The sequence below is a fragment of the Triplophysa rosa genome, unplaced genomic scaffold (genome assembly GCF_024868665.1).
Source record: "Triplophysa rosa unplaced genomic scaffold, Trosa_1v2 scaffold457, whole genome shotgun sequence".
NCBI lineage: Eukaryota > Metazoa > Chordata > Actinopteri > Cypriniformes > Nemacheilidae > Triplophysa > Triplophysa rosa.
In genome coordinates, this window is record NW_026634460.1 from 16,408 (window position 1) to 37,522 (window position 21,115).

Below are 21,115 nucleotides of genomic sequence, written 5' to 3' on the forward strand. Positions count from 1 at the left end.
GTGGAGAGAGGAGGCAGCTTGGTCTGCCGCAATGTAAGCTCTCGACACCAGAGATGCCGAGACCCCACATGCTTTGGACCGGAGTCTAGGTCGAGCCCCCCCCAGGTGGCCGCCGCCTACGGGCACGAGTGCACCGCGGCGGCATACTCCACCTGGGGGACATCGACGTATCCTCTAGCTGTCTCAACCTCGAGGGAAGAGAGGGTGACAGAACTTTGTTTGACGTGAAACGTGCCGGAAAGGGGCGTCCCAGGTCTTACTAAGTTCCTCATGCACTTCCGGTAAACACGGCACTGGGGGCAGGGAAAACCCAACACTCACAGCGGCCCGGGAAAGCATGGCTGACATTTCGACGTCCGCTTCCTGGGCTCGACCCCCCGCGGGAGGGAGCCCGAGGAATCTTCGGAGTCGGATGGCAGTACGTCACCCCCCGATGCTGCAAGAGACATCTCATCATCACGCATCGTGTCCGAATATGTGATTGAGGAATAAGACGGCGGGCCGTCTCATGGGGAACGGTCAGACGAGCGAGACGAGGTGTGAACGGTCCCTGAGCCCGTGGCTGGCGGATTATCGCTCACAGTAATCCTCATATCACCCTCGCTGCTTGCTGTAGCGGACGGCAGGGCCGTAGTCCTGCCGCCATGGAACGGGGAGCAAACGAGGTGGTGGCTGTGTCCCGTGGGAACACAGCCACCTGTGACGCAACGTCTGAATCGTCACCGCCCGCAATGCGGGCAGGACGTATCCACAACGTCTGCCCCAGCGTACTGGAAGCAGGCATTGTGTCCGTCCCCCTCCTCGATGAGTGTGTTGCACCCATGAGAACAGTGGGACAAGCCACGCTGGAGAAATTTGCTCTTTTAGAAAAGGAAATTTGCTCGAACACCTCCGGAACTGCCGAGACGCCCAAGGGAGAGTCACTGCAGGAAGGGACCGTCCGCTGTCCACATCGTAGATTCCAGCAGAAAGAATGGTCACCAAGATCGTAGAGAAGCTCCTCAGATGCGTAGGCTCTGAAGAACAAAAGGTGAATGAATGAGCACACCGGCTTCCCTCTTATACCCGGACATCCGGGGAGGAGCCCGGCATGCAAATTTCATTCGCCAATTTTCATTGGCCTTTTCTAAATACTCAGAAGATGATAGGTTTTCAAGACAAACCCCATTCTGTCGGTTCGACACAATGTCGAGAGACCGACAGAAAGGGAACTCTTTATTATAAGAAAAACTGTCCTTACTGTGAAGCTTTTTGGTGGCAGCATCGCTGTGGGGATCCTTCTGTGCAGCAGGTCCTGGAAAGCTTGTGAGGGGGTAGAGGTTAAAAATAAATAAATACTTGCAAGATACAGGGAGGAGGAACCCTGGAGGGAAACCTGATGTGGTCTGATGCAAAACACATGCAACCTATGGAACCATCTGCGAAAAACCCAAAGCTGCACGGGAATTGCTCTAGAATAACACTGTTATCGCATTGACCAATACTTCACAAGAGGTAGGGCAAATCAGTCAGGTGAAGCCCAGTGGCGGGACAAGCACCACAGACCACAGGGTATCAGAACCCCAGACGAAGCCCAACCGGAGACTACCCAGCGACCTATGGAGATGTCGAAAGAAAACTGGAGAAGATGGGAGGATCATCTACACCTATGGGTTGGAGAGATTTGGAGTGAAAAGCAAGAACCCAAGGCCTCAGGAGGAGCCTGAGAAGACAGTGGAAGAAGGCCACAGAAGAGGGAAGGAAGGGCCTAGAGGCACTACAAGGCAATATTAAAAGTTGACTGGCCTTGTTGCGAAGAGCAGAGAGCTTGAGAAAGCAACATAAGAAGAAGGAGCGAACCAGGACCACTTTCTACAAAGATCCTTACAAGTTCGTCGGTAGCATATTTAGCAAGGAGAAAACTGGGACCCTTAAAGTACCTATAACAGATCTTGAGGAACACCTACAGAAAATGTATTCCGACAATGAGAGGCATGAGCCAATCTCCATTCCAGAGGACATGCCACCAATGCAGTTACCAGAACACCAGATGGACACAAGGCCCCCTAAATGGAGCGAAGTTGAGAGTGCAATAAAACGGGCAAGATCAGCTTCAGCTCCTGGACCCAATGGTATACCATACAGAATCAGAATCAGAATCAGAATCAGAAGAGCTTTATTGCCAAGTGTGCTTGCACACACAAGGAATTTTCTTTGGTGTTGGAAGCTTCTAGTACAGACATTTAACACAATGACAATACAATATAATACGATTTACAGTCTAAAAGATTCTAAATTGTGCATATATAAAATAAAGACTATTTTACAGAAAATGGGGGATAATAACATATAAGAGACATTGTACCGGGTAGTATATAGTAGAATAAACATATTAACAGATTGTATGTACACTTGTGCAAATGGATAATTTAGTAAGTAGAGGTAGTGTTATATACATGTATACATAAGATGTGGATATAATAAGGCACAGTAGTGCACACTATAGGAGTAGTGGAAGTGGAATATTGCTCTTAAGGAGCAGTTATCTGTTTAGGAGGGAGATTGCCTGGGGGAAGAAGCTGCTTCTGTGTCTGGAAGTCCTGGTGTTTGGTGCTCTAAAGCGCCGGCCAGAGGGCAGCAGATCAAAGAGTTTGTGTGCTGGGTGTGTGGAGTCAATGATGATTTTTCTTGCCCTGTTTTTCACTCTGGAATCGTACAGGTCCTGAAGTGTGGGCAGAGGAGCACCAATAATCTTCTCAGCACTACGAACTGTCCGTTGTAGTCTTCGTAGGTCTGATTTGGTGGCCGAGCCATCAACTACTTATTAAAACAACCATTAAACTACTTATAGTCATTAAAAATAATTTAGAATTTAATTTAGTGATTCATTTCTCATTTATTTCAATGGCAGCTGCTCTACTGCACAAATACATTAATAAAATCTATTTCTTGTACAAAGTATTTATGAGATGCCTTACACATGATTATTTCCTGCTTGATGTAGTTTGTAACCAAGCGGCAAGCTTCTGGTCTCTCTTGTGAAACCAACACGGAAGTGACTTAAACTGCAATTCATTGACTGTCCGCTAGAGACTGACTCCAAAGAGAGCAGAATCTCATTGAGCCCATGTTAAAATGCCCAACTTTATAGCATAAAAAAACATGTTTACAGCCTGGTAGAAAAAATTATTTTGGTCTATATAGCTAATTTTGCCCTTCATGACAACTGTGAGGGAAGGAATCCATTTAAATTATATGAAGCCTTAAAATTCTGCATAATTAAGGGCGTGGTCACTTGACAGGCGGTTTCACCAACCAGGCACCTTAGCTCCACCCATGTCCTGCCTTTTTTCTTATCCGGGAGTGCCGCGCTGCCAAGATGGCAACGGCCCACTTTAGGCTTCAAAATTGCTCTTCACAAACCAACGGGTGACATCACGGACACTACGTCCATGTTTTATACAGTCTATGTTTGCAATACTTGTTGTGTTCTAAACAGTTAACTTTTGTTGAATTTATTCTGTTTTGATTCATTGTGGACATTTCTAATATTTGTAATATCAGTGGTTTTATTCATATACGATTGTTGGATTTTTATTTCCAGTTTCAGGTCGTAGACAAAACACCTTTCTGAGGCTAAAATTTTCCTCCGGTGTTGACATAGCTGCTGTGAGCGACAAAATCCTCCATCAGGTGAGAAAAAGAGTCTTAAAACAAACAAAAGGTTTGGTGTTTAGAGAAAAGTGATGTATTGCAGATACAGCTGCGGAAAGACAGGAGACCAATCCAAAAATATGTTCAGTTTTTCTAAATGTACTGTTTTTAGGCCCCTATTTACAATGATTTTTTTGTTCATTTTGTGAACTAGTGACAATTCTCCCTAATTACAAGTGAAAATATTGTTTTTCATTTGTATTTATTTGCAAAAAGTTTAAATGGGACAAACTGGTCAAAATAACATGAAAGATGCAATATTTGTAAATGTTGAGTACTGCAAAGAACGAAAAACAACAAAGTGTTAACAATGGTTTCATTGTAGTAAAATTGTAGTTACTTTTAATTTTTTATTATAAAAAATTAACATCATGGTCAATTTATTTAATAGCTCTAGTTTTATACACACATCCATGCATACATCATTACATTAATAACAATAGACACAATTGACATTTGGTCTTCTTGAGCATCAGTGAAAGTCTTTAGCTTTTTAATAGTCTTCAATTGTCCTCAGTGTGTAAAGATGAATCTCAAAATCATACAGTAACTGCTGGACACAGGTCAAATATACAGAAGAGGCTGGAAAAATAAAGATTAGGATTATTTCTAAAGTAATATGTAAATTTAAGACATATACAGTATGAGATGAGTGATGATGAGAGAATGAGAAATGACAGTATAAATGAAATCTTTGATGAATTTTAGCTGCAGTCTGCTCTGGCATCACACATCTCTGATTTTAATCTGTCCTGGACACAACTACCCAAGACAGAAGAAGAGGAAGACGGAGGCAAGTACACACACTTTACAACTCTTTCATATGACCAGTGTTGGGTGTAACTAGTTACTAAGTAATTAGTTACTGTAATTTAATTACTTTTCCCTTGAAAAAGTAAAGTAAGGGATTACTCTTATTTTTTCTGTAATTTAATTACAGTTACTTCTGATGTAATTAAACTAAATACTTTGTGTAATATGTGTGTGTGCAGAAGAGGAATTCGGATTTAGGACCCCGCTGCCGAGTATACACCTGGCGAATGTCCGCTCCCTTACCAACAAAACGGACGAAATACTCTTACTCACCAGGACAAACAAAGATTTTTCCAACTCCGCTGCGCTGTGTTTCACAGAAACATGGCTCAATGACACCATACCGGACAGCGCGTTACATCTGCCGGGTTTTCAGCTGTTCAGAGCGGATCGCATTGCCGAGTCAACAGGNGACAGTACCAGTAGAGGATGCTTTAAGTGCATGTGATTATGCATAGCAGATGTTGACAGATGTTTGATATCTCTGCCTCTGCTGATTTGACTTTTGCACACATTACATATCACTTTGGTTTTATCTGCAGCACTGACTGCAAAATGCTTCCACACAGAACTTGAGCAAGTTTGTTTGGCTGGTGGAGGACCAAGAGATGGCTCAGCAGCAGCCACACTCTTTTCTATTTGGTTGCCCAAATCCATATGAGGAGTTTCAACTAAGTTAATGAGTGACAGGAAGCTATACTAAGGTTAACTAGCCTATAGCCTACATCTTGCTAGTAACTTAAACGTACCATATAACTCCCACAAGTGCATACAATTCAACACAACTACACAAGCATTGTTTTAACCTTTTTAACCGAACGTTAACGTTACTCTGTCAACAGCCTATTGTCTAAATTACCGAGCTAACAGAGCTACGTAAACAGAGCGAACATGAGAGCACCCGACTGCAGACGTCAATAATGCAGCGTAATGGAATAATCTCCCTATCAAACTCCGCTTCCCGAAAGTTATAAACTGCCTCCGGAACCCAGTTAAGGTACAAAAATCTATTCAACAAAAATAGTGATGCACGCAGTGAAGTCTTTTTTCGCTCAGCCGAGCCTTCTCTGTTGCTGTGTGGAGCAGCCTGTGTCAGTCACCTCTTTTACCCCCCATCCCCCCGACTCCTGAATGTCTCTCACTCACTCATGCGGGCATGCACTGCGGTCTCGTGAGAAAACGCAGCTTTTTGATATAAAGTTTTTCTTGTTCCCGAATACAAATATTTTTTTCGAAATAAGTATTAGTAAAAAACACGCTATTTGTGCCTTTCCGAATACCGTATTCGGGTTCGGCTCCACCCCTAAATATACACTCACCTAAAGGATTATTAGGAACACCTGTTCAATTTCTCATTAATGCAATTATCTAATCAACCAATCACATGGCAGTTGCTTCAATGCATTTAGGGGTGTGGTCCTGGTCAAGACAATCTCCTGAACTCCAAACTGAATGTCAGAATGGGAAAGAAAGGTGATTTAAGCAATTTTGAGCGTGGCATGGTTGTTGGTGCCAGACGGGCCGGTCTGAGTATTTCACAATCTGCTCAGTTACTGGGATTTTCACGCACAACCATTTCTAGGGTTTACAAAGAATGGTGTGAAAAGGGAAAAACATCCAGTATGCGGCAGTCCTGTGGGCGAAAATGCCTTGTTGATGCTAGAGGTCAGAGGAGAATGGGCCGACTGATTCAAGCTGATAGAAGAGCAACTTTGACTGAAATAACCACTCGTTACAACCGAGGTATGCAGCAAAGCATTTGTGAAGCCACAACACGCACAACCTTGAGGCAGATGGGCTACAACAGCAGAAGACCCCACCGGGTACCACTCATCTCCACTACAAATAGGAAAAAGAGGCTACAATTTGCACGAGCTCACCAAAATTGGACAGTTGAAGACTGGAAAAATGTTGCCTGGTCTGATGAGTCTCGATTTCTGTTGAGACATTCAAATGGTAGAGTCAGAATTTGGCGTAAACAGAATGAGAACATGGATCCATCATGCCTTGTTACCACTGTGCAGGCTGGTGGTGGTGGTGTAATGGTGTGGGGGATGTTTTCTTGGCACACTTTAGGCCCCTTAGTGCCAATTGGGCATCGTTTAAATGCCACGGCCTACCTGAGCATTGTTTCTGACCATGTCCATCCCTTTATGACCACCATGTACCCATCCTCTAATGGCTACTTCCAGCAGGATAATGCACCATGTCACAAAGCTCGAATCATTTCAAATTGGTTTCTTGAACATGACAATGAGTTCACTGTACTAGAATGGCCCCCACAGTCACCAGATCTCAACCCGATAGAACATCTTTGGGATGTGGTGGAACGGGAGCTTCGTGCCCTGGATGTGCATCCCACAAATCTCCATCAACTGCAAGATGCTATCCTATCAATATGGGCCAACATTTCTAAAGAATGCTTTCAGCACCTTGTTGAATCAATGCCACGTAGAATTAAGGCAGTTCTGAAGGCGAAAGGGGGTCAAACACCGTATTAGTATGGTGTTCCTAATAATCCTTTAGGTGAGTGTATATATATGGTGATATGTAATTATGTGTACAACTTTATTAATCTATTTCAATATCTGTTAGTATAATTATGCTCAGAAATTACAGTACATAACAGTTTATTTTTAATTTTAGAGCTTTTTAAACTCAATATTGTTTAAATGAACAAGCTGAAATTTCTACAAATATCTGTTATTGAATGAACAAATATTGATGAAAAATCATGGTCATGCAGTGTTGGGTAAGTTACTCTGAAAAAGTAATTAATTACTAGTTACTAATTACAATTCATAATGTAATTGATTACTGTACAAATTACTCTCTCAAAAAGTATTTATTACTTATTACTAATTACTTTCTATATCCTAATCAACCTTGATTAGTTAAGTGATTCAAGATAGACATGAAACGGCTCTTTTAATTCATTCAAATAAATAATATATAAACTACATAAAGTAGTATTATTAATCATTACAATGTGAGAATTATACATTAAAGCACAGGATTTTAAAGTTAGACTTTGAATTTGATGTCCGTCGTCGGAGTCTGACGAGCGCACCCGCTCGCTTTCCCCGCTTGCGTCTTTTAGAGCGTTTGTACAGAGCTGCCGCTCCTCCGAGTAAAATGTCCAGTAAGACGTCTGAATTTTCAAAATTAGGGAAAAGATTGATAGAAGGGCATTGCTTAATGTTAAGCAATTCGTCCCTGGTAAAAGTGATTAAAGAAGAGTAGCTTAAAACAGGAAAAACGAACAAAAAAGACATAAGTACTAGAGCACTCCAAACCGAGGCAGCCATCCGCGGCGCCATCTTGGATCATCAAGAAAGGCTCTACAAGAAAGCCCCTGAGGTATTGAGTTACCTTTGGAGATTAATGGCTGTGGCATGGAAAAAGCAGGTGATACCAAAGGTCTGGAGAAGAGAGCAGGAGGCATTACTGGTCCCCATGGAGAAAAACTCCTCAACTATTGACCAGTTTCGTCAAATTAGCCTCTTGAATGTGGAAGGTAAGATTTTCTTCAGCGTTGTGGCCAATAGACTCTCAGGATTTCTGAAGAGAAACAAATTCATTGACACTTCAGTGCAGAAGGCAGGCATAGGGGTTTCTCTGGATGTTTGGAATATGCTAACATCATCTGGCACCAGTTGCAAATGGCAAAAAAAGGAGAAGAAAGACCTGCATGTGGTTTTTCTAGATCTTGCCAATGCCTTTGGATCAGTACCACATGAGCTGCTGTGGACAGCCTTTGACTTCTTCCACATTCCAGAGCAGGTAACAAAGCTGATTAAGGCATATTTTCAGGATCTCCAGTTCTGTATTACCATGATAGTACCACCGCGTGGCAACAGCTGGAGGTTGGAATAATGGCAGGTTGCACAATTTCACCACTTGCTTTCACAATGGCAATGGAAATAATAATATGGGAATCGCGTTGGGTGGTTGGAGGAGAGCGTTTGAAAAATGGGTTGCGCTTTCCTCCAATCAGGGCATACATGGATGACATGACAACCATTACAACAACCAAAGCATGTACAAAGCGGCTGCTGGATAAGCTCCAGGAGAACATTATTTGGGCACAAATGGAGGTCAAACCCTGCAAATACCGCAGCATTTCTATTGTCAAGGGCCGGCTTACCAATGACAGGTTCTGTATAAAAGGTGAGCCCATCAAAAGCCTTGGACGGTGGTAAACCGCAGACCTTAAAGATTCTGAACAGGTGGAACAACTCAGGCAAGAGACAGCCAGTGGACTCAAGAAAATCAATAATACAGCTCTTCCTGGGAAACTGAAACTTTGGTGCTTCCAATTTGGCTTGTTGCCACGCCTGATGTGACCAATTTCAATGTATGAGCTCACGGTGTCTCACGCCAATAACCTGGAGAGATTGGTGAGTACACAAGTGAGGAAATGGCTTGGTCTACTAAGATGCCTTAGCAACATAGGGCTGTATGGGAATGGAGCTCTATCTCTTCCCATTTCAAGCCTTGTGGAGGAATATAAATGCACAAAAACAAGGTTAGAGATGACTCTTAAAGAATCATGTGATCCCTTTGTAAGAGATGCTGCTCCAACAGTAGCGACAGGGAGGAAATGGAACCCAACAACAGCGGTAGGAGATGCAAAGGCAGCCCTCAGACATAAGGACATCGTGGGACAAGTTCAACGTGGCAGAGGGGGACTTGGCTTGGCATTAACCACACCCATGTGGCGAAAAGCGACACCAAAGGAACAGCATCACCTGTAGTGGAGGAGGTTTGGCGTCAAGAGGAAGCAAGTAGATGAGCCAGAGAGGTCTCTCAAGCCCAGCAAGGCCGGTGGATGAGGTGGGAAGGCATTGAACAGCGCAAAATCACTTTGAGTGAGCTGTGGAGTATGGAAACAAACACGCTAAGTTTTATCATAAGAGCTACATATGATGTGCTGCCCTCACCAACAAATCTGCATGTTTGGTGTGGACAGGATCCAGCCTGCCACCTATGTGCAGCTCCAACAAACCTTAAACATATTTTTGTGGGTTGTAAGAAGAGCTTGACACAGGGGAGATACACATGGCGCCACAATCAAGTACTAAAGTGCTTGGCTGCAGCAGTTGAGACCAAGAGAGTGGCTAACTCGCCAAGGCTAACTCGCTAAAAAGGCAACCCTTTATTCGGGAGGGGCTGAAACCGCGGGCCAAGCCCTTAGCCCCAGATTCAGGTCTGCCGAGTATAGCCAGGGATTGGGAAATGCGAGTTGATTTAAACTACAGACTTACTTTCCCCTTGGAAATCGCAACAACCAACCTGCGGCCGGACATAGTCCTATGGAGCAGCTCCAGTAGGACAGTCCTCATAGTTGAGTTGACTGTACCTTGGGAAGAGGCCATTAATGAAGCATTTGAAAGAAAGAATCTCCGGTATGCCAACTTGGCAGCGGAGGCTGAAGATCGTGGATGGACAGCGAAAGTGTTCCCGGTGGAAGTGGGCTGCAGGGGCTTTGTTTCCGATTCCACTACAAGGCTGCTTAAGAAAGTGGGGATCAGAGGACAGGCCCAACGGACGGTAGTCAAAGAACTTGCCACTGTTGCTGAGAGAAGCAGCCACTGGCTGTGGTTGAAACGGAAGGACGCAATATGGGCTGCCAAGTAACCGTGTAATAAAATGGTGTTCTGTGTTGTATTGTTATGCCATAAGGGACCGGGGGCACTGAGCTTGCATTAACGGAGCCAGTGGGGCTATAACAGCCTTAGCCAAGGGTTGGCGCATATGGTTGCGTTGATTTTGGTAATGTGTTGTAATGTATGCCATACGGACCGGGGGCACTGAGCGCTCATTACGGAGTGGGTAGTCGTGGCCTAATGGTTAGGAGTCGACTCCTGGCCGAGGGTTGCCGGTTCGATTCTCAGGGCCGGCGGTAACGACTGTGCTTTTGAGCTGCAGTGATAGCTGCCCACTGCTTCTGGTGTATATGTGTTCACGGCTTGCAGTGCTGAGTTCACTACTCACTGGATGGGTTAAATGCAGAGGTCACCATAGCTACAAATAGGTCACTCTCAGAGGACAGGTCCAGTGGAGGATAATCAAGAACTGGCCAGTGGTGCAGAAAGAAGAAGCCAATGGCTGTGTTTAGGTGGATGGACACAGCATGGGCTGCCAGATGACCTTGTAACAATGCAACACACACCCAGGTCTGATCAACCTGCGGTGGGCCTCCCTTGGCTGAGGTGTCTTGTGATAAAGGGCCAAAACACCAATGAGGCTGATGTGCACAACTGAGATGTGTCGCATTGATGGGAACCATACAAAGGGCATTATCAGCAGCACCTCACCAAAAGGCATCTTTCACCCAAGATAATGGATGTGATGAAAGTGGGACACACAACTCATGAGATGTCTCTCTGATAATGGCAAGGAAAGGTAAGTATGCTATGTTTTCTATTATCCCCCAAACACAGGGATGCCTACAAAAACAGTGAAACTCAGACCTCTCTTCAACTCAACTCAACTCAACTTTATTTATATAGCGCTTTTACAATTTTCATTGTTACAAAGCAGCTGTACATGAGACACATTGACTACAAGCAAAACAATCAAAGTTGTACCTGCAAAAACAAGAAAAGGTTGAAAACACAGAAGACAGACACACCCACACACAAAACACTCCACACACACAACACGCACCAACACACACAGACACAGAGACACACACACACACGGATGCGCACGCACACACACACACACACACACGTACGTACACAGACAAGTACGCACACACACACACGCTCAGTGAGAGCACACAATTAGGATAAAGGAGAGAGAAGCACAGGTCAAATATAACAGATAATAAATTCCTATATGCAATATTAATTAAGTAAAGCTTTAAGATTCTAAAGCAGCCCCCCCGGTCAGGCAGATAGTGCAAAAACAGTATGCAAACGGTGGCGAGGAACCCAAAACTCTAATCGAGAAAAAAAACCTCAGGAGAACCCAGGCCCAACCAGGGGATTCCAGTTCCCCTCTGGCAAAAGCTGCTGCCTCTGCACAAGCTCCAGAGAACTTGCACAACAAGGCTAAATAAAATAAATAAACTTAATAATAAAATAAATTATAGTTTAAGATTATCATTAATAATCTAATAGCATTTGAAGTTTTGTGGTGAAGACATGTCAAGAGACCGCGTCCTTCTTTATCCAGCTCTATCATCTCAGCTCTTGTCAGGTCCCCACTTCCCATTCTCCGCTCTACCATCAGGTCAGGCCATGAACTGCATCCTGCTCGCTGTGGTAACCTTGGAACAATGAGACAAGACTGGCTGAGAGTAGAGTACTGTTCTGTACTCTTTGATGCAACAAGTACATCAGTTGTGTTTTTGGTTCCGGTTGATCTAACTAATGCAGCCTAAACCCTCAAAGATTTATATTATGGAAGAGTAGTGTATGCAAGATTAAAAAGATGCGTCTTTAGTCTAGATTTAAACTGACAGAGTGTGTCTGCCTCCCGGACAGTGCAGGGAAGACTATTCCAAAGTTTAGGCGCTAGATAGGAAAAGGATCTACCACCTGCACTTGATTTTGAAATTCTAGGTATTACCAACTGACAGGACGCCTGAGAGCGTAATGCACGTGAAGGACTGTAATACAAAAGGAGTTCATTCAAGTACTGAGGAGCTAAACCATGTAAGGCTTTATAGGTAATAAGCAAGATTTTAAAGTTAACGCGATGCTTTATAGGTAACCAGTGCAAGGTTGACAGAACCGGGCTAATATGTTCATACTTTTTTGTACGTGTAAGAACTCGAGCTGCCGCGTTTTGGACCAATTGGAGTTTTTGTAATAAGCCTGCAGGGCAACCACCTAACAGTGCATTACAGTAATCTAGTCTTGATGTCATGAATGCATGAATTAACTTCTCTGCATCTGAATTGACAGCATATGACGTAGTTTAGATATATTCTTAAAATGGAAAAACGCAATTTTACAGGTGTTGGCGACGTGGCTCTCAAATGACAGATTACTATCGAATAGAACGCCAAGATTCTTTGCTGACGACGAGGGTTTTATGGAACATCCGTCAATAGTTAAACAGTATTCTTGGTTGTTACTTATAGCAGTTTTCGGTCCAATAAGTAACACTTCCGTTTTGTCCGAGTTCAGTAATAAAAAGTTGTTACTCATCCAGTTTTTTATATCGACTATGCATTCCATTATTCGATGGAACTGCTGTGTTTCATGAGGCTTCGAGGAAATATAAAGTTGAGTATCATCAGCATAACAGTGAAAGCTAACTCCGTGTCGCTTTATTATATCTCCTAGAGGTAGCATGTATAATGCGAAGAGCAGAGGCCCTAAGACTGAGCCCTGTGGTACACCGTACTGGACTTGCGATTTGCGTGACACCTCATTGTTTATTGCTACAAATTGAAAACGGTCGGATAAATAAGATTTAAACCATTTCAAAGCTATTCCCTTAATGCCGACATAATTTTCGAGTCTATGTAGGAGTGTGCTGTGGTCAATGGTATCGAATGCAGCACTAAGGTCTAGCAGCACCAATAACGAGATACAACCTCGGTCAGACGCCAATAGCAGATCATTTGTAACTCTGATCAAAGCAGTCTCTGTACTGTGACATGCTCTAAATCCAGACTGGAATTCTTCATTGATGTCATTCCTTTGGAGGAAGGAGCATAATTGAGTTGAAACTACTTTTTCCAGAACTTTAGATATGAAAGGTAGATTCGATATAGGCCTGTAGTTCCTTAGTTCTCTAGGGTCGAGTTGGGGTTTTTTGACAAGGGGCCTTATAACAGCCACCTTATATGCTTTAGGCACATGTCCTAATGTCAGAGATGAGTTAATAATACCAAGAAGAGGATCTATAATTTCTGGGAGCATCTCTTTCAGTAGATTTGTAGGTATAGGGTCTAGTATGCATGTTGTTGATTTAGATGATCTAATAATTTTAGACAGCTCATCTTGATCTACGGTATAAAATAATTGCATTTTCTCCTTAAGGGCGCTGTAGTTAGTTTGTTCAGCGGGTTTCACTTCTGATTGCATTGTTATAATTTTTTCTCTAATATCTTGGATTTTATATGTGAAGTAGTTCATAAATTCATCACTGCTATGCTGATATACAGGATCAGAAGTCACTGACGATTTATTTTTTGTTAATTTAGCCACCGTGTTAAATAAAAACCTAGGGTTGTGCTGGTTTTCTTCTATTAGTGATGAAAAGTAGGCGGATCTAGAAGTTATTAGGGCTTTCCTGTATTTTCGAATACTATCCTTCCATGCTGTACGAAATACCTCTAATTTAGTTTTCTTAAAGTTGCGCTCCATTTTTCGGGCCGCTTTCTTTAGAGCCTGAGTGTGTTCATTATACCACGGTGTGGGGCTGCCATTTTTAATCTTCTTTTAAACGTAGTGGAGCAACTTTGTCTAGCGTTACCGAGAAGGTGGAATTAAAATTTTCAGTGGTAATGTCAAGATCTTCAACGTTATTTCTCATGATTTGAGACAATTCGGGCAGATTATCGAGAAACGCATCTTTGGTAGTTGAAGTTATTGTTCTACCATATTTGTAACAATGAGTTTTATTTGCAGCCGTAGGCCAGTGAAGCAAACATAATACCAGATAATGATCCGAAATGTCTTCACTCTGCTGAAGGATTTTAACGTCGTCCACATTTATACCGTAAGACAGTATTAAATCTAAAGTATGATTACGAAGGTGAGTGGGTCCTGACACATGTTGACTAATGCCCATGGAGTTAAGAGTGTCTTTGAAAGCCATTCCTAAGGCATCTGTAACGTTATCTACGTGGATGTTAAAGTCACCAACGACAAGGAGTCTATCTGCGGCCAGTACTAGTTCTGATAAGAACCCACCAAATTCTTTAATAAAATCTGTGTGGTGCCCTGGAGGCCTATATACAATAGCTAGAATCAATTTAAAAAGTGTTTTATCTTTAGTATTAGGTGTTGAAACATGAAGAACCATGACTTCAAAAGAATTATATTTAGAGTTCGACTTCTGGGAAATGCTAAGAGAGTTATTGTAAAGTGCTGCGACACCTCCCCCTCTGCCTTTTAGACGAGGCTCGTGTTTATAATAATAATCTTGGGGGACAGATTCATTTAAAGCAATATAATCATCTGGTTTTAGCCATGTTTCTGTCAAACAGAGCATGTCTATTTTATGATCTGTTATCATATCGTTAACAAAAAGTGCTTTATTAGAGAGAGATCTAATATTTAGCAATCCGAGTCGTAACAGTTGATTATCTGTATTTTGTTCATGTTTAGTTTGTTTAACGTTTATTAAATTACTTTCAAGAGGTTTACGCATTATTTTATGTTTGCTAATCCGGGGGACAGACACAGTCTCTATTTTGTGATGTTTGGGAGAACGGATTACTACATGTTGTACATTTTGTGTATTCTGCGAGTGAGACGGCAAGCAGACAGTTGGTTAAGCCATACTGTCTGCTCCCTGACCTGGGCCCCAGGAGTCAAGTTTTAGCATTAGCATTAAGACTTTTTGCCATATTTCTAGACAGGATGGAAATCCCAGCCCAGGAGGGATGGAGACCATCTCGTTTCAACAGGTCAGGTCTGCCCTCAAAACTCTTCCAGTTATTTATAAAAATCTATATCATTCTGCAGGCACCACTCAGACAACCAGCCATTTAGTGATGATAATCTGCTATAAATCTCATCACCACGATAAGCATTGAGGGGGCCAGAGAATATTACAGTGTCTGAATCATGCTTGCGAGCTCACACACCTCTTTAATGTTATCTTTTGTGATCTCCGATTGACGGAGTCGAACATCATTTGTGCCGACGTGAATGACAATCATTACTGAATTTACGATTAGCCTTAGCCAGCACATTTAAATTTGACTTGATGTCAGGCGCTCTGGCTCCCGGTAAACATTTGACTATGGTGCCTGGTGCCTCTATGTTAACGTTCCGAACAATAGAATCACCGATAACTAGGGCACTTTCAGCAGGTTTCTCAGTCGGTGCGTCACTGAGCGGGGCAAACCTGTTCGAGACTGTAATCGGAACGGTCGAGTGATGTTTTGTCCTGCGACTACGCCGTCTCACAGTCACGAAGTTTCCCAGCTGCGGAGGATTTTCAACCGGAACCGAGCTGTGTGCGCTAATGTTGCTCGCATCCAAAGTGTTTTCTATCGTCGTTAAACTCTTACTATCCTCAGATAAAGATTGGATGCGAGACTCTAATTCTAAGATCTTCTCTGTCAGCCTAACTATTTCCTGCATTTATCGCATATAAAGCCCTCGCAGCTGACAGAGAAGGCTAAGCTAAACATATGACATGAGGTGCAAGTAACAATAATAGGAATAGAAGCCATAACTCACCGGATTTGAAGTGCAATTCCAACTTACCAAGGTTGCTCGATGGATCGTAGTATTAATCGCTTAAAAAGAGAAACGGTTAGCACACAAGACAAACCAGAGGCAAGATGATATTCCACAGTGTAAACAGAAAGCAAGCTAACACGCTATTGCTATGCTAACGGCGTTAAGTTAACTATCACTTTTGGTTTAGAATCTTCAAGTAGATAACAAGAACAGGGTTATTGAGATATCAGGATAAGTTAGCAACGACAATAAAATACACTAATATTAGAGCGAAGTGGTAAGAGCACTGATACAAACGAGCCGCCGGCAGCGATGCAGGAAACAGGAAACTTTCCTCTATTCATATTCTTGACTGCTTCCCCCTCTCATGCATAAGGCATGGGAAATGTCCTATTGGGCAATTCAACTGTGCTGAAATAGTGGGATTATAACACCTAGTCCTATTAAGCGAATCTGTTAATGTCCTGCAGTGGCCAGCCAGAGTCCGAATCTCAATCCAGTTTAGAATTCAGGGATTGACTAGAAAAAAACAATTCAACAGCTGAAGAATTAGCCGGTATCAAAAAAGCTGTGAAAACAAATCTGAAAGTGATTTGATATCTGCTATACTGTAAATAGAACTAGATTTGTTTTCATGGTGCCAAAATATTAATAATCCTAAATGTGTTCTCTGCAGGAAGAGTGTTTCCTTAGTTTAGAGGCACCCATCACTAGAGTCTGTGGGTATGACACGCCCTTTCCACACATCTTTGAACCCTTCTGCATCCCAGACAAATGGAAGTGCTTTGAAGCTGTCAAGCGTATGATCAACTTCTGAAACCCAGGTATGGAATTTGTGTTACATGTACTATTTTATTCTGAAACTGAGTCATTGTCAAGTACCCCCATAGGCTCTCTTTTCTTAAGAATTTGTATTAATTTAATTTTGCCCATGAATTGATGGCTTTGACAGCTTGTATTTCATTAATGTTACTTTACTGTGTGCCTGTATCTTTGCCTAGAATATTCATAGCCTGTGTACAGCAAAATGGCGTTCATTTCTCTCTTTGGATGTGGAAGCATGCATGCAGCGCTGTTAAAAATGACATCACTTTCTTGTTAAAGTAACAGCTAATCCACAGTTTGTGTTCTCATTTACTCATGTTTTTATAAAAATCTTTTGTTTGTGTTCAGCTGAAGAAAGGAAGTCATATACTGCTGGGATGGCCTGACAATGAGTAATCAAAGAGAAATAAAAGCTTGTGTATCTCCACTGACAGATTCATGCTGCTTGCATAGTCATGAATGTTTCAAAAACAGTTTCTTTGTCAGACTTGCTTATAGTTTCTGACAGCCTCTGGCTGATACTTGATGAGTTTCAGGGTGGTTTGCAAGAATTCTGGCTTGTATGTGAACACTCCAAATGAACTACGACCGTCTCGTGGTTCCACAACAGTGAAGCATGATTCACTTTCATTTTGTTTTGAAGTGTTCTAGGTTCACTTGTTTATCTTCTAATATTTCCAAATTAATTTGATGCTAGAATACAAGGATGCCATTCGCCATGTACGCAACAAGCACAAGTGATGTCATTTGACAGGTTCAACCAGTGGCTACAAAACTACTCAACCGGTCAGTGTGAGCCCTACTGTAATGTCTGACTGAAAATGTATTTTTTTCTATTTGCAGACAACAGGATTTATAACATGGAACTCTCTTCTGCTATCAGTGAACAGACCACGACATTGATCTCAACATCACTGTTTGGTTGCCTTCGAAAGATTGGACCACATTACCTGAAGGGCTGTAATCCTTTTGGGGGAGACCCTAGAAATCATCCTGGATCTTTGTCTGAAGAATCATCAACTGAAATATGGTTCATGAACACTAACATTTAGACATAGGCTATAGGTCTTTTGTTTTAATGTCTATTCCTGAATGTCTGTAATTTTGCTGTTACCTAAACTATCACCATTTTCCATCTTGATTTTTGTTATATACTTAAATGGGAGTCTGGTAATTAAAGGGTAGAGTTTTTGTGTGATGCTGTGTTTGTCTTTCTTATTTGTGTAATCAGTGACTTAATGGATGTACCATCCTAAGGAAGCTTTGATTTAATTGAATAAATAAGATCTACTTCAGAACCTACTTCATTCCCATAATGACCAACGCAATCTACCAAGAGCAGCGCAAATTAGTGCAATGTTTAAGACATGCTTTTTGGGTGTTACCTGTAAATGAAACCTCAAATACCAGTATAATGATGAACACAAACCTTAGTTAATCGTGATTCATTTAAATACTGTCTGAAGAGGAAACTCCTACAAATGCATATGCAATAAGGTCAGTCGCAAAAACAGCTGTGTCCAGGCCTTTTCAGCACAACTTTTTACTGCATGCCTTTAGTGGATACTGTCAGTAGCTTTTTTTACGCCAAAAGAGCCATTTGCGCTTCCACAAGCTGTTAGTAAATCTGGCCCCTAGTCTTGCATACTCAACATTGACATTTGTATGTAGGTTTGTACTGATATGTGTATGTCATTTGTATTTAAACATATGGGAATGGGAGACACACAAGATAGTACAAGAACATTTGAGAAAAGTTGAATTCTAATCATAGTTGGTTATAAATTGCTTAACCAAAGAAGACCCAGAGGCACTGTTATTAAGAAATGGCTGTTTCCATCTGCTTCAAACATGCCTTTTGGTTTTGTAGATCATATGTGGTCATGTTTTACTGAAGTGTTCAAGGCTAAACTAGTTTAGCTGCTGTGTTTGAATTTCACAAGACACCTTGAGCATATCAGCTCAGTGTGCGTTCATGTCAAACATGTAGAAATGGCATTTCACTTGTTTACTGTCAATGAGTAAAGAATCCTGGAATCGGATTGTGTTTAAAATGTCCTTCATAGCTAGTGGAATGTCACAGATCAGGCATTCGTGGCATTTGAGCTCCAAAACAAATATGATTTGCTGTTAATTTGGGTTTGTCTGCCCTGAAGAAATGTTATAGCCTGTCAGATTGCCTGTTTTTTTGTACTGCATTACATCTTTGTAGGTGATCTTGGCAAGTCATTGACAGACCCACAGACACTGTGTCCGTTAGCAAAAATCAACATTTGATTAACGATAAAAATTTTGCTCAAATGTTGATTTTTGCTAACGGACAATGGGACAAGTTGAAAAATGAATAAAGAAAGAATAAAGAAAATAAGAAGAGCTTGACACAGGGGAGATACACATGGCGCCACAATCAAGTACTAAAGTGCTTGGCTGCAGCAGTTGAGACCAAGAGAGTGGCTAACTCGCCAAGGCTAACTCGCTAAAAAGGCAACCCTTTATTCGGGAGGGGCTGAAACCGCGGGCCAAGCCCTTAGCCCCAGATTCAGGTCTGCCGAGTATAGCCAGGGATTGGGAAATGCGAGTTGATTTAAACTACAGACTTACTTTCCCCTTGGAAATCGCAACAACCAACCTGCGGCCGGACATAGTCCTATGGAGCAGCTCCAGTAGGACAGTCCTCATAGTTGAGTTGACTGTACCTTGGGAAGAGGCCATTAATGAAGCATTTGAAAGAAAGAATCTCCGGTATGCCAACTTGGCAGCGGAGGCTGAAGATCGTGGATGGACAGCGAAAGTGTTCCCGGTGGAAGTGGGCTGCAGGGGCTTTGTTTCCGATTCCACTACAAGGCTGCTTAAGAAAGTGGGGATCAGAGGACAGGCCCAACGGACGGTAGTCAAAGAACTTGCCACTGTTGCTGAGAGAAGCAGCCACTGGCTGTGGTTGAAACGGAAGGACGCAATATGGGCTGCCAAGTAACCGTGTAATAAAATGGTGTTCTGTGTTGTATTGTTATGCCATAAGGGACCGGGGGCACTGAGCTTGCATTAACGGAGCAAGTGGGGCTATAACAGCCTTAGATGATAAAATCAACATTTGATTAACGATAAAAATTTTGCTCAAATGTTGATTTTTGCTAACGGACAATGGGACAAGTTGAAAAATGAATAAAGCTTTTTATTTATTTAAATACAATATATCTAGCATAACTGAGTGGCAGAAATGTTTTTTTTCCAATTCTGTAATTGGTCACCATTTCTTTTGAAGGGACTGTTATGTACCATTATACAGATACTAGAATGAGCCCTCTATAGACTAGAATTAAACTCCCATACTACGTATATTACAGTTTATGGAGCGGTTTCCTGGACTAAGCTTAAGTCTAGTCCTAGACTAAAATAAATGTAAGAGCTGTCAAAACTGAAAATAGCTTGCAGTGACATATTTTAAAATGCATAGAAGCCCTTGTTTTGTCTCAAAATGCACGCCAGTAAAGCTTTTTTGTAAGGCATGATTGTAAAAACTGCTTAAATGTCCTAATTTAACTAAGGCCTAGTCCTGGCTGAAGCTAATTCCTGTCCAAGAAACCGCCCCCTATAGAAGGTTTCAAAGTGACAACAGAAACAAACGTTACTGCGCATGCGTGAATTCATGGGCTGCAGTTAACTTCCGGTACACATTCACAAACAATAGAGTGCCTGTAGATTATTTCTGATAACAATCGAAAGAAACCGAGAAGAACCGCTATTTTGGCTAAACTTCTCTCCAATATTTTGAATTTAGACTGCGATATCAAGCTTAACTGCTGGATGTCAATGTACCATACGGTTTCTTTAAATGCGACCAAACTACAGGTCCCATTCAACAAATTGTTTATTTAATAAAATGATCATACAACAAAATTCAACAAATCGTTTATTTAATATAATTATTATACTGTACAATAAAGTAATAATATAAATTAATGTTAACAAATTAAATAAAATATAGTTATACACTAGCCAAACACAAACTGGAAGTTCACTGCAGGTCAGGCATGTGTGCATCCCATGAAACGGTCTAAATGTTTAAGACTCGTGGCAGTGGATATAGACCACTTCAGATGGCGTAAACAATACTGGTTCAGTGTGTTCAACGAATGTAAGATTTAAAATAAAATGAGCAATGCCATTCTATCGACATTCAGTGGCTAACATTTGGAACTGCAAATTATGTCGGCTGTAGATTGTTTTCCCTGGTGTAAAGTAACAGTTGCACAGAGATATCTCTTTCACCTGCGGGATACTAGAGCACCTTTTGAATTTGCTGAGAGAAATTTCAAAAGAGGTCTAAAGACAGCCGATGGCCAGCCTTAAGGCTATTTCCGTAAGCAGTGCCGTTTGCATGAGCATTTAGTCGTATCCAG

The 21,115-nt window shown here is 42.0% G+C and overlaps 1 long non-coding RNA gene across 1 annotated transcript in view; it reads left to right on the top strand.

The window, feature by feature from the left end:
* LOC130550865 (uncharacterized) overlaps positions 1-17,913 on the top strand; it is a 32,675-nt gene extending 14,762 nt beyond the window's left edge. The window contains exons 2-3 of the long non-coding RNA XR_008962505.1: positions 16,567-16,714; positions 17,559-17,913. This is a non-coding gene — a long non-coding RNA (uncharacterized LOC130550865). The remainder of the gene's footprint in view (positions 1-16,566; positions 16,715-17,558) is intronic.
* The last annotated feature ends 3,202 nt before the right edge of the window (positions 17,914-21,115 follow it).